The sequence below is a fragment of the Theropithecus gelada genome, unplaced genomic scaffold, assembly GCF_003255815.1.
Source record: "Theropithecus gelada isolate Dixy unplaced genomic scaffold, Tgel_1.0 HiC_scaffold_247, whole genome shotgun sequence".
Lineage (NCBI taxonomy): Eukaryota > Metazoa > Chordata > Mammalia > Primates > Cercopithecidae > Theropithecus > Theropithecus gelada.
Window position 1 is genome coordinate 1 of NW_020258936.1, and position 12,774 is coordinate 12,774.

The 12,774-nt window shown below is 43.5% G+C and overlaps 1 pseudogene; it reads right to left on the reverse strand.

The window, feature by feature from the left end:
* Positions 1-33: 33 nt before the first annotated feature.
* On the reverse strand, positions 34-635 carry LOC112617560 (annotated as a pseudogene).
* Positions 636-12,774: the final 12,139 nt, after the last annotated feature.

Genomic DNA, 12,774 nt, shown 5'->3' on the forward strand with positions numbered 1-12,774 from the left:
GGGGCTGGGGCTGGGGACTAGAAAGAAGTAGGGCTAAGGAGGAGGGGGAGAGTCATAGGTAGAGGCATCCCAGGAAACAGCTCTGGGACGACAGTGTTTGCAAGCAGGGCTAGGAGGAGGAGTAGGGGGACAGATAGGGGAGTCACAGAAAAGAGTTCTGGGACCAGAGTGTTGGCAAGGAGGGCTAGGAGGAGGAATAGGGGAACAGATTGGGGAATCACAGGGAAGAGTTCTGGGACCCCAAAGTTGACCAGTAGGGCTAGGAGGAGGGCTAGGGTGATGGATAGGGGAGTTTCCAGAAAGAGTTCTGGGACCAGAGCAATGACAAATGGATGGTTTGTAACGAATAGCAGAAGAGCAGGGCAGGTAGAGTATTAGGGTAGGGTAGTGGGGAGGGCAGGTATGAGCCACAGTGGGATAACAGGGCAGAAAACTGAAAAATCCACATGCTTCTGGAGAGGAGGAAGGGGCTTGGCAGATTGAAGAAGAGGGAGGGATTTGTGAGCACAAGAGTAGGATGGCTTACGAGAGTGGGATGTATTAGGAGGGCAGGATGGATCAGGACGGTGTGGAATCATAAAACCAGGTACCAGGCGGGGTGGAAATTGAGAAATTGGAGGGAGCTTTCCTGTCATTTCTTCCAATGAGAATTCTAGTTAATCCCTTCTCCCAGTGAGTCCAAATGAGTAAGTGGGATGTGCCCAGACCTACCCCAGCATTTATAACATGCCCACCCCTTGCATCATACTATGTCTGAATGCCCATTATGATGCCTGTGTGCCCCTCTATTTTGGTCTAGGGAGAGGGCCCCACCAACTAGAGATGGATCCCAGTTTCTAGATATAAGAGCGATCATGGAAAATAGCAGAGAAGAAATGGGGGCTGTAATATTAGTCCCTTTTCTGGGGATACCATGTAGTTATGCCCCTCAGTAGGCAACGTTTGATCAAAGGTCCAAGATGGAGCTAGGGACTGGGGGCCTAGGAGAGTGGTTCTGAAGCAGGACTTGGGAAAATGGGAAGAAGTCAGTGCCCTTTCACTTACTACAATTTTCAAAGCACTTTCACATCATTTATACTTCTGCATGAATATTTGTGATTAGAGGAGCGATGTGTATTCATTAGATCAATGAGGACACTGAAGACCAGAGAGGAAGCTGCCATAAACAGGCAGTGGGTGACAAAGCAAGTGGGACTAGAACTTGGGCCAAAAGGAGGGGCAGGTGGGAGGGAGCCAAAAATAGCCCAGAATGCTGACCAGTGGCCTCCCTCCTCCTGGCTCTCTGGACAGGATCCTGCCTGCAGGAGGCGCTTCAGAGCACAACTGTACTTTTCATAGTAAACTCTTAATCCTTGTGCCCCGTGGTTTTATGCCTTACTCTTAATGGGAACCATAAACATAGTTCTAAGGAGGCTGGGAGGTCTGGACAGGGTGGAATTCACCCCAGCATAACAAAGAAGCTGTGGCCAGACTACTTCTCTAGATTCCTCCTCACTGAACAGGGCATCTCTGAAGGAAAGGCCCTAGTCAGGGGCTTACAGATAAAACTCTCATCTGCCTGGGACAGAGCACCTGGGGGAAGGAGCTGCTGTGGGCGCAGCTTCAGTGGATTTAAACTTTCCTGCCTGCCGGCTCTGAAGAGAGCAGCTGACCCTGACAAGTGGGATTCTCCCAGCACAGCACAGCAGCTCTGCTGTGGGACAGACTGCCTCCTCAAGTGGGTCCCTGACCCCTGAGCCTCCTGACCAGGAGAGACCTCCCAACAGGGGTTGAGAGACACCTCATACAGGAGAGCTCTGGCTTGCATCAGGTCAGTGTCCCTCTGAGGTGAAGTATCCAGAGGAAGGAGGAGGCAGCAATCTTAGCTGTTCTGCAGCCTCTGGTGTTGATACCCAGGTGGACAGGGTCTGGAGTGGACCTTCGGCAAACTGCAGCAGACCTGCCGAAGAGGAGGGGCCTGACTGTTAGCATAAAATCTAAGAAACAGAAAGCAACACTATCAACATCAACAAAAAAGACCCCACACAGAAACATCTTCCAAAGGCCATCAGCATCAAAGATCAAAGGTAGATAAATCCACGAAGATGAGGATAAAACAGTGCAAAAATGCTGAAAATTCCATAACCAGAATTCCTCTTCTCCTGAAATGATAGCAACTCCTATCCAGCAAAGGCACAAAACTGGACAGAGAATGAGACTGACTAATTGATAGAAGTAGGCTTCAGAAGGTGGGAATAGCAAACTCCTCTGTGCTAAAGGAGCATGGACTAACCAAATACAAGGAATCTTAGAACCTTGATAAAAGGCTACAGGAACTGCAATCTAGAATAACCAGTTTATAGAAGAACATAAATGACCTGATGGGGCTGAAGAAACCCAGCACAGGAACTTCGTGAATCATACACAAGTACCAGTAACTGAATTGATCAAGCCAAAGAAAGGACATCAGTGACTGAATATCACCTTGCTGAAATAAGGCATGAAGACAAGATTAGAGAAAAAAGGAATGAAAAGGAATGAACAAAGCCTTCAAGAAATATGGGACTATGTGAAAAGGTCAAACCTATGATTGATTGGTGTACCTGAAAGTGATAGGGAGAATGGAACCAAGTTGGAAAACACACTTCAGGATGTTATACTGGAGAACTTCTCCAACCTAGCCAGACAGGCAAACATTTAAATTCAGGAAATAGAACCACTACTAAGATAATCCTTGAGAAGAGCAACCCCAAGTCATGTAATCGTCAGATTCTCCAAAGTTGAAAAAAAGGAAAAAATATTAAGGGCAGCCAGAGAGAAAGGTCAGATTACCTACAAAGGGAAGTTCATCAGACTAACAGCAGATCTCTCTGCAGAAGCCCTACAAGCCAGAAGAGAGTGGGGGCCAATGTTCAACATTCTTAAAGAAAAGAATTTTCATCCCAGAATTTCATATCCAGCCAAACTAAGCTTCATAAGGAAAGGAGAAATAAAATCCTTTTTAAACAAGGAAATGCTGAGGAATTTTGTCACCACCAGACCTGCCTTACAAGAACTCCTGAAGGAAGCACTAAATATAGAAAGGAAAAAACTGGTACCAGCCACTGCAAAAACACACCAAAATATAAAGACCAAGGAAACTATGAAGAAACTACATCAACTAACATTCAAAATAACCAGTTAGCATCGTGATGACAGGATCAGATTCACACATAACAATGTTAACCTTAAATGTAAATGTGTTAAATTCCACAATTAAAAGACACAGACTGGCAAATTGGGTAAAGAACCAAGTCCCATCAGTGTGTTGCATTCATTCAGGAGAACATCTCACGTACAAAGACACACATAGGCTCAAAAGAAAGGGATTGGGGAATATCTACCATGCAAATGGAAAGCGGAAAAAAAAAAAAAAAAAAAAGCAGGAGTTGCAATCCTAGTCTCTGCTAAAACAGGCTTTAAACTAACAAAGATCAAAAAGACAAAGAGGGTCATTACATAATTGTAAAGAGATGAAGGAAACAAGAAGAGGTAACTATCCTAAATATATGTGCACCCACCCAATACAGGAGCACTCGGCTTCATAAAAGAAGTTCTTAGAGAACTACAAAGAGACTTAGACTCCTACACAATAGTACTGGGAGGCTTTAACATCCCACTGTCAATATTAGGCAGATCAAGGAGACAGAATATTAACAAGGATATTCAGGACTTGAACTCAGCTCTTAACCAAGCAGACCTAATAGACATCTAGAACTCTCCACCCCAAATCAACAGAATGCATTCTTCTCAGTGCCGCATAGACTTATTCTAAAATTTACCACATAATTGGAAGTAAAACACTCTTCAGCAAATGAACGGAAATCATACACAGTCTCTCAGACCACAGTGCAATCAAATTAGAACTCAGGGTTAAGAAACTCACTCAAAACCACAGCCTGTTCCTGAATGACTACTGGGTAAATAACGAAATTAAGACAGAAATAAAGAAGTTCTTTGAAAGCAGTGAGAACAATGTACCAGAATCTCTGGGACACAACTAAAGCAGTGTTAAGAGGGAAATCAGAAAGCTGGAAAGATCTGATATCGACACCCTAACATCACAATTATAAGAACTGGAGAAGCAAGAGCAAACAAATTCAAAAGCTAGCAGAAGACAAGAAATAACTAATATCAGAGCAGAACTGAAGGAGATGGAGACCCGAAAAAACCTTCAAAAAAAATCTATAAATCCAGGAACTAGTTTGTTGAAAAGATTAACAAAATAGACAGACTGCTAGCTAGACTAATAAGAAAAGAGAGATGAATCAAATAGACATGAGAAAAAATGATAAAGGGAATATCACCACTGATCCCACAGAAATGCAAACTACCATCAAAGAATACTTATAAGCACCTCTATGCAAATAAACTAGAAAATCTAGAAGATACGGATAAATTCCTGGACACATACACCCTCGGAAGACTTAACCAGGTAGAAGTCGAATCGCTGAATAGACCAATAATATGTTCTGCAATTGAGGCTGTAATTAATAACTTAGAAATGAAAAGAAGCCCAGGATCAGTCAGATTTACAGCCAGATTCTACCAGAGGTGCAAAGAGGAACTGGTACCATTCCTTGTGAAACTATTCCAAACAATAGAAAAAGAAAGGCTCCTCCCTAATTCATTTTATGAGGCCAGCCTCATCCTGATACCAGAACCTGTCAAAGACACAACATAAAAAAGAAAATCTCAGGCTGATATCCCTGATGAACACTGATGCAAAAATTCTCAATGAAATACTGGCAAAACAAATCAGCACATCAAAAAGTGTATCCACCATGACAAAGTTGGCTTCATACCTGGGATGCAAGGCTGGTTCAATATATGCAAATCAATAAACATAATCCATCACATAAACATAACCAATGACAAAAACCACATGATTGTCTCAATAGATGCAGAAAAAGCCTTTGATAAAATTCAGCATTCCCTCATGTTAAAAACTCTCAGTAAACTAGGTATTGATGAAACATATCTCAAAATAACAAGAGCTATTTAAAACAAGCCTATAGCCAGTATCGTACAGAATGGGCAAATGCTGGAAGCATTCCCTTTGAAAACTGGCACAAGACAAAAATGCCCTCTCTCATCACCCCTATTCACCATAGAATTGGAAGTTCTAGCCAGGGCAATCAGGCAAGAGAAAGAAATAAAGGGTATTCACATAGGAGGAGAGGAAGTCAAATTGTCTCTCTTTGCAGAAGACATGATTATATATTTAGAAAACCCCATCATCTCAGCCCAAAAACTCCTTAAGCTGATAAGCAGCTTCAACAAAGTCTCACAAAATCAATGTGCAAAAATCACAAGCATTCCTATGCCCCAGTAATAGACAAGCAGAGAGCGAAATTATGAGTGAACTCCCATTCGCAACTGGTTCAAAGAGAATAGAATACCTAGGAATACAACTTAAAAGTGATGTGAAGCACCTCTTCAAGGAGAACTACAAACAACTGCTCAAGTAAATAAAAGAGGATATAAACAAATGGAAAAACCTTCCATGCTCATGGATAGGAGGAATCAATGTCATGAAAATGGCTATACTGCCCAAAGTAATTTATAAATTAAATGCTATTCCCATCAAGCTACTATTGATTTTCTTCACAGAATTAGAAAAAGACTACATTAAATTTCATATGGAACCAAGAAAGAGCTTGTATAACCAAGACAGTCCTAAGCAAAAAGAACAAAGCTGAAGGCATTGCACTACCTGACTTCAAACTATACTACAAGGCTACAGTAACCAAAGCAGCATGGTACTGGTGCCAAAACAGATACATAGACCAATGGAGCAAAACAGAAAACTCAGAAATAACACCACACATCTACAACCATCTGATCTTCAACAAACCTGACAAAAACAAGCAATGTGGAAAGAATTCCCTATTTAATAAATGGTGATGGGAAAACTGGTTAGCCATACGCAGAAAACAGAAAGTGGACCCCTTTCTTACACAGTATACAGAAATTAACTCAAGATGGATTAAAGACTTATAAATATAAGACCCCACCAAAAAAAAAAAAAAAAAAACCCTAGAGGAAAACCTAGGCAATACCATTCAGGGCATAGGCATGGGCAGAGACTTCATGACTAAAACGCCAAAAGCAATTGTAACAAAAGCCAAAATTGGCAGGTGGGATCTAATTAAACTAATGAGCCTCTGTACAGCAAAAGAAACTATCATCAGAGTGAACAGGCAGCCTACAGAATGGAGGAAAATTCTTTTCAATTTCCCTATCTGACAAAGCCCTAGTATCCAGAATCTACAAGTAACTTAAACAAATTTACAAGAAAAAAAAACTAAAGCCCCATCAAAAAGTGAGTGAAGGATATCAGCAGACACTTCTCAAAAGAAGACATTTATGTGGTCAACAAATGTGAAAAAAAGCTCATCATCATTGGTCATTAGAGAAATGCAAATCAAAACCACAATGAGATACCATCTCATGCCAGTTAGAATAGCGATGATTAAAAAGTCAGGAAACAACAGATGCTGATGAGGCTGCAGAGATACAGAAATGCTTTTACACTGTTGGTGTGAGTGTAAATTAGTTCTACCATTGTGGAAGACAGTGGGGCGATTCCTCAAGGATCTAGAACCACAAATACCATTTGACTCAGCAATCCCATTACTGAATATGTACCCAAAGGATTATAAATCATTCTTCTAAAAAGACACACGCACACATATGTTTATTGCAGCACTGTTTACAATAGCAAAGACTTGGAACCAACCAACTGTCCATCAATGATAGACTGGATAAATAACATATGGCATATACACACCATGGAATATTGTGCAGCCATAGAAAATAATGAATTCACATCCTTGAGAAACTAACGCAGGAATAGAAAGCCAAACACTGCACGTCCCCACTCATAAGTGGGAGTTGAACAATGAGAACACATGGACAGAGGGAGGGGATCATCACACATCGGGGCCTGTTCGGGGGCGGGGGGGGGGGGCAAGGGGAGGGAGAGCATTAGGACAAATACCTAGTGTGTGCGGGACTTAAAACCTAGATGAAAGATGGGTAGGTTCAGCAAATCACCATGGCACATGGATACTTATGTTAAAAAGCTGCATATTCTGCACATGTATCCCAGAACTTGAAGTTAAAAAAAAAAAGTATTCTGTATTTTTAAGTTTTCTTTTAATTGAAATGTAATAATTGTGCATATTTATAGGATACAGTGTGATGTTTCTTTACATGTGTGCCATTGCACAATAGTCAAATTAGCTATTTAGCAGATCTCTCACCTCAGCATTTCCTTGTAGCGAAAACAGTCTTGTATCTGAGTTATTGTGAAATTTTTCTCATATATTTGGAGCATTATTCCCCTTTGTTATGTGCATAGTTTGCATTTTGTCACCAAAGTTCATCACCTACATTCTAGTCCCTTTCATTCCTCAAGAATTATCCCACTTCCGAAATCAATGATTCAGACATGCTCTTCTCTGACCATTACCTCATGTCATTAGAGTATAATCACTTAACTGCTGTCTCTTCACTGGGGCCTCCAACTCACTGAACATTTTTGGTTTTATTGAGACAGGGTCTCACTTTGGCACCCAGGCTGGAGTCAAGAATTGAGGTTTGGTAACCTCCCCCTAGGTTTTGGAGGATGTATGGAAATGCCTGGTTGTCTAGGCAGAGGTTTGCTGCTGGGGCAGGGCCCTCATTGAGAACCTCTGCTAGGGCAGTGTGGAAGGGACATACAGGGTTGAGGCACCCACAGATAGTCCCCACTGGGGCACTGCTTAGTGGAGCTGTGAGAAGGCGGCCACCATCCTCCAGAGCCCAGAATGGTAGATCTCCCAACAGCATGCCCTGCGTGCCTGGAAAAGCTTCAGACACTCAGCACCAACCCATAAAAGTAGCTGGGAGAGAGGCTGTACCCTGCAAAGCCACAGGGGCAGAGCTTCCCAAGACCATGGCAACTCTTGCATCAGTGTGACTTGGATGTGAGACATGGAGTCAAAGGGTATTATTTTGAATCTTTAATATTTGAATGCCCCACTGGATTTTGGACTTGCATTGGGCCTGTTGCCCCTTGTTTTGGCCAATTTCTCCCAATTGGAATGGGGATATTTTCCCAATGCCTATACCCCCATTGTATCTAGGAAGTAACTAACTTGCTTTTGATTTTACAGGCTCATAGGTGGAAGGGATTTGCCTTGTCTCAGATGAGACTTTGGACTGTGGACTTTTGAGTTAATGCTAAAATGAGTTAAGACTTTGGGGGACTGTTGGGAAGGCATGATTAGTTTTGACATGTGAGGACATGAGATTTGGGAAGGGCCAGGGGTGAAATGACATGGTTTGGCTGTGTTCCCACCCAAATGTCATCTTGAATTGTAGCTTCCATAATTCCCATGTGTTGTGGGAGTGACCCGGTGGGAGACAATTGAATCATGGGGTGATTTTTCTCATACTATTCTCCTGGTAGTGAATAAGTCTCATGAGATCTGACAGTTTTATAAGCTGTTTCCCCTTTTGCTTCACTCCCATGCTCTCTTGCCTGCTGCCATGTAAGAAGTGCCTTTCACCTTCTACCATGATTATGAGGCCTTCCAAGACGTGTGAAACTGTGAGAGTGTTAAACCTCTTTTTCTTTATAAATTACCCAGCCTCAGGTATGTCTTTATTAGCAGCATGAGAACAGACTAATACAAGTTGTTAAACCATTTCACCGATGAGAATTGAGAGATTCATATAGGGATAATTTGCCCATCACCACAGTGGATAAGTGGCAGAACATGGGTGTTCCTTCTGTTGGTTAGCCTGTAGATTTCATGAAGATTGGAGGGGAGTAGAATATATAAATTTCCTAGTACAAATTTTATGATCACTCTGAAGTAGAATTGGCACTTTATTGTGGAGTTGCCAGGTTATTTCACACTGCATCTCCTGTGGCATGACCTGATAATGAAGTTATTATTTATAAGAGTTTATACATCTCTAGATGTATCAAAAAGACATCTGCTGAGTCAGCCCAGAGGAACCAAACCATGGCCTGGTCTCTGATGGAGTTTGACATTTTCTCTTCTCATCTCATCTGCTCTTGTCTCTTTCCTTTTTTTTTTTCCCTCCTCTCCATCTCCCTCTCCCTGTCCTTGTCTCTGTCCCTCGAGTCTGGTTCTCTCACCTAGGCTGGAGTGCAGTGATGCAGTCACAGGTCACTGCAACCTCCGCCTCCCAGGTTCAAGCCATCCTCCCACCTCAGCCTCCTGCGTAGCTGGGACTACAGATGCCCACCACCACACCAAGCTATTTTTTTTTTTTTTTTTGTATTTTTAGTAGAGATGGGAGTTTCACTATGTTGCCCAGGCTACATTTGAACTTCTGATCTCAAGCGATTCGCTGTCCTCAGCCTCCAAAAATTTGAGGATTATAGGCATGAGCCACTGCGCCCAGTCAGTTTGAGCTTTTCATGCACGCATTCTCAGGGATGTCATCCTTGACTGCAGCCTGTGGATGCTGATGGGGAGTAGCACAGTCTGAATCATGGTGTCCTTCAAAAAGTCGGTGTCCTTCAAGGATCTGGCTGTGGACATCACCAGGGAGGAGTGAGCCCTGCTGGACACAGCCCTGAGGAAGCACAGAGATATGATGCTGGAGATCTTGAATCCTGTGGCATCTGTGGCTGAATCTGTCAACATTCATTTACTTCATCAAATACTACCCAGAATAGCTTCCCCACATTCCACTCCATCTCTGCCCTGGTGCCTATGCAGTAGTCCCCACCTCATCTGCTTTGAATACATTCCCAGACCCTCAGTGGATGCCTGAAATGAGAGAGTATCTCTGTGCTGTTTTTTTCCTGGACATTCATACCTATGATAAGGTTTAAATTAGGCACACGCAAAAGATTAACAGTAAAAATTAATAATACAATCAAACCATATAAAAATACACTACAATCAAAGTTATGTAAATGTGGTCTCTTAAAATATCTTACCGCATGATACTTAATTTTCAGACCACAGTTGACTGCAGGTAACTGAAGCCACAAAAGCATAACCTCAACTGAGGGAGGACTACTTTGCACCCTTATAGCACTCAGAACTAACTGGACAGAATTTGCTTGTTTATTCACTTATGTGTAGTTTGTCATCTCATGAGAATGCCCACTTCCTGACCACGAATTTATAGGTTTTTTTGCTAATCCATATCTAACACCCAGAACCATGCTGGACGCTCAATGGATATTTGTTAAAAGGAGGAAAAACTGTGTTAAGTATTTACTAACAACCGTGTTGCTCAGTGAACCGTGGTGGAGTTTGACACCCCAGTAGTAAACATGGCAGAGACTATTCCTCTAAAATAGACCTCTCAGCGTTCTGATTGAGCTTATGACTATGAGACGTCTTTTGAAAATAAGATCTAATCCACTGTGGAAACAATACCATCCTGGTTGTAAAAAAGAGAAGGTATAGCAGCCTGTCAGAGACAGTGTCTCATTCTGTCACCCAAGCTGGAGGGCAGTGGCACAGTCAACTCACTGCAGCCTCAAGTCACAATCTCCCAAGGTGCTACAATTACAGGTAGAGGCCTCCATGCCTGGCCATGCAGTCTATCTTTAGCCCTGGGCACGAGCATCAGCAAACAGCTCCCCAGTCTCTGAGCTCCAGGCCAGGTGCCCTTCCTGCTCTGGGCGGCGCCTCCCTTGTCTCTGGTATTCAGGGCACTCTTCCTGGCATTGCCATTTCGTGTGTGCTGTGTTCCTCCCCTCCCCGCCCTTGATGATCAGTCACAGATCTCAGCACAGAACTAAACGTTCAAGCCCATGTTTTCTGCAAACAGGATATCAGGTCTCCAAATCAGATGTGAGTGCTCAGAGCCAGGAGAGGAGAAGCGGAGGGAAGGAGGAGGTTGCCCCAAATCCTGAGTGCAGGTGAGCTCCAGGTCCTGTGAGCTGGTGTGAAGAGCCACCCAGGAGGGACAGGGCTGGGGCCATGTCAACCTCAGATGTCCTTGAGGGAGTGGCTTTTCCAACGTCGTATTGAGGTCAGTGTAAAAATGCCTGTCCAGTGGTGTCATAATTCTTCAGACATTTCCCTCTGTCTTCATCTAGCCTTCAGCACGTTCCTTGGCCTCAGAGGGAGGCATCTTCCTTCCATGCGTCTTTGACGGGAGTTAAACTTGATACAGTACCCTTTGTTTTTGGCCCTCCCCTTGTTGATTTCCCCTGTCTCAATCTCCCAACATTCATCTTTTAATTTTCCCTCTCATTTTGGTCTTAACAATATTCTCTAATTGTTGATGTCCTATAATGTTCTTCTGATCGCTGGTATATTCCTTTATTTCGTGTCTTCACTCTTTGTTGAAGATCAATATTTGAAACATACTTGCTTGCTTTTGTAAAATGTTCCTTCCCCTAATGCCACTATAGCTGTTTCTTTTCTCAAAGAAACATCTTTTCACATCTTCTCAGGTATGGAAAGTGAACTTAAAAGGTATGAAACGATAGTCACACAGGATATCTTCAGGAAATTCCCGTTCATCCATGCGTCAGTTTTAAGTCTCAGGGAATGACCCTGCCTGTCCACATAAGGGACCTGGGACTGGGATGAGTGAGAAACTCGGCGCAACCACCTGCTTGAAAATAGAGATGAACGTAGGCGCTGCCCCAGCAGCAAATGTTGCATAATTTGAATTTTGGAATGAAATTGGCCTAAAGTCAAACTTTAATCTGAGTTTCTATGGAATGGAGGCTGCTTAGTCATACCTCACATATCTAGCATTTGGAACATAAACAAGATCTAAAACTTAACCAGAAAGCAATGCAGGTGACGGGCTGAAGTTTAGAAACTGGATGCGAATGTAAGAAAGTAACACTCCATTTGAAGATAACTGACTCAAGGAGACTTAAGCTGGAGAGGATCCCTGAAGGGCCAACTCAGAAGTAACATGCAAAGGAATGAATGAAGGAATGTATGTGAGCAAGCCTCCCACAGCCTCTTCCTTCCATGCCAAGAGCAGAGATTTCTTACCAGAGTGGAGCTTTTTTAATGTAATGAGCCCGGGGAAGATTTCACATACAACCCAAACTTCTGTCCTCCTGGCCTGGCCTTCATTTTTCTGCCTTCTCGCCTCACGTGCTGCCTTCTTGTCTTCTGACTCTGCCTTCCTCTTTTCTCGGCTTCCGGCCTTTTGCCTTCCAGCCTTTCTGGCCTTCTGACCTACTTTGTTCCTTTCTGGCTGCTGCCGTCTGGCCTGGCCTTCTGCCTTCTGGCCTTGCCTTCTTGCCTCCATACCTTCTGCATTTGGTCCTCTGGCTTTCTTTACTTCTGCCTTCTGACCATCTGACTTGGCCTTCTGCCTTCTGATGATCTGATCTGGCTTTCTGCCTTCTGGCCTGGCCTTCTGCGTTCTGGCCTCCGGTCATTCAGGCCTTCTGCCTTCTGGCCTCTGGCCTTCTGCTTTCTAGCCATGTGGCCTACCGCCATCTGGCCTGGCCTTCTGCGTTCTTGCCTTCTGGCTTTCTGGAGCTCTGGCATGATGTCTTCCTTTTGGTGTTCTGTCTTCTGGCCTGGACTTGCGCCTTCCCGCATTCTGGCTCTCTGGCCTGGCCTTTTGTTTTCTGGCAGTCTTCTCTCTGGCCTGGCCTCTGGTTTCTGCCTTCTGGCTTTCTGCCCATCTGGCCTGGTCTTTGGCCTTCTGTCCTCCTGTCCTTCCTTCTAACCTCCTTGGCCATCCTCCTTTCTGTGTTCTCCTTTTGGTGTTCTGCCCTCTGGCCTGGCC